Source organism: Anomaloglossus baeobatrachus, chromosome 8, assembly GCF_048569485.1.
Source record: "Anomaloglossus baeobatrachus isolate aAnoBae1 chromosome 8, aAnoBae1.hap1, whole genome shotgun sequence".
NCBI classification, from domain to species: Eukaryota; Metazoa; Chordata; class Amphibia; order Anura; family Aromobatidae; genus Anomaloglossus; species Anomaloglossus baeobatrachus.
The window spans coordinates 253,462,468-253,464,511 of NC_134360.1; the positions used below are offsets into that span (position 1 = coordinate 253,462,468).

General features: G+C 35.5%; 1 protein-coding gene across 1 annotated transcript in view; it reads right to left on the bottom strand.

The window, feature by feature from the left end:
• Positions 1-1,585: 1,585 nt before the first annotated feature.
• DMRTA2 (DMRT like family A2) overlaps positions 1,586-2,044 on the bottom strand; it is a 4,569-nt gene continuing 4,110 nt past the window's right edge. Inside the window, exon 2 of the mRNA XM_075321204.1 lies at positions 1,586-2,044. This exon is cut by the window's right edge and continues 906 nt beyond it. The gene's annotated coding sequence lies outside the window, so the exon portion shown is untranslated.

Here is a 2,044-nt window from a genome sequence, read left to right on the forward strand (position 1 = left end):
CAAAACCGGAAATAACTATAACAACGAGCACAAAATAAGTGCCGCCTATAGGACGCGTCGACATTTATGTTTGGATTTCTTTTGCATGTTTTTAAACTCAAAAAAGGATGATGCAAAAAAATGTGCTTTTGTTTTTCATTTGTAAATATGATTCTTAACACAAAACTACTCTAAAATAAATATACATATACTGTATATATAAACTTAACACATCTGCCTTCCAATCAGGCAAAATCAGTGGCCAAAAAAAACAGGCAGACAAAAGACATGTGTGAGTATGTCCTAAGGACAAGTAAGGCCAAGAGTATTAGGATTTACAGACAAATTGTGTTTGTTTGTTTTGCTTTTTTTAGGGAGGAGGGGTTTACTTTTTTCTATAGCAAAATAATATAACAACAATTGTCCTGACTGATCTGATACAAAGGCAGGGAAAATAAAGGATAGATTTTCATGAAACACATAGATTAGATGGATAGCTGGAAGGACAGAGGGATAGCTGGAAGGACAGAGGGATAGCTGGAAGGACAGAGGGATAGCTGGAAGGAGAGAGGGATGGATGGATGGACGGACGGACGGACGGACGGACGGACAGGGGGGACGGACGGACGGACGGACGGACAGGGGGGACGGACGGATGGACGGACAGGGGGGATGGATCGATAGAGTGATGCATGGATGGATGGATGGATGGACAGAGGGATGGATGGATGGATGGACAGAGGTATGGATGGATGGACAGAGGGATGGATGGATGGATGGATGGACAGAGGGATGGATGGATGGACAGAGTGATGCATGGATGGATGGATGGATGGACAGAGGGATGGATGGTCATCTCTAGTGCATAAAATGTAAACCATTCTTGAGAAAAAAAAATATTTTTCTATTATCTTGTAAAACAGATAAAGCGTGGTATGTCATAGAATGTTAAAGAATTGTACATATAAGCTTACGGTATATTTGAAAGTACAATGTAGTATGCACGCCATGTATCAAAATACATTTAATTTTATATATATAAATATATATATATATATATATATATATATATATATATATATATATATATATATATATACACACTCAAAGAAACCGGTTTGTGCATATATAGATCAAAACCTGAATATGTAAGTGTATATATTTGCAATATTAGTGCTACGCCTCTGATTGTTATATTATAGCGTGAATATTAGATATATATGTATGTGTGTGTGTGTGTGTGTGTGTGTGTGTTTGTGTATATATATATATATATATATATATATATATATATATTTATACTCAAACCGGTTTGTGTATATATAGATTATACTATAACATATCTATAGTATAGATATATAATTTGTGCACACATTAGTGTTACATTATTTTAAAATATTGCTGCGAACAAGCTATAAATTGGGATAATACAGAATATGAATAAGACCCACTTAGAATAAAACAATGATTATATTGATGATGACGGTGATAGCGTATATATCTGAATATATATATATATATATATATATATATATATAAGCTCAGCTCCATTGTGTTTGTTACAAGCTGAAAAGACAGTGAAAACAGTTTAGAAAATACCATTTATTACTAATGCTCATGGATGAAGCTCACACATAGATGTTATTGTTTTCTAAACAATTAAACCAACAGCATTACTGTAAAGTTGACATAAAGCAATGTGAACAGACGCCACGTCCGCACCATATCTACAGTTCTGTACACGAGAGGCTCAGTCCTCGTCCTTGTAACCTGCAAGTCCCCAACTTCAACCACAACGAATAACTTAGAAACCCCAACATTAGATTTCCTCTGTCTGTGTATATTATATAGTGACACCCCAATTCTGCTTATTGTGTCAAGCCAAGAAAATAAGAAGTTCATCAATAAAGGAACGTTTACAATGTGTCTTTGCTATGATCAAAAAAAAAAAAAATCTCCTGATGGGTTATATCCTGAATGTGGCTGGTGGATCTATGAACTTTGCATGATGCTGGACTCTGGTTCCTTAGTAGTTCCTGGAGCCTGTCCTCCACACTTTTCCACT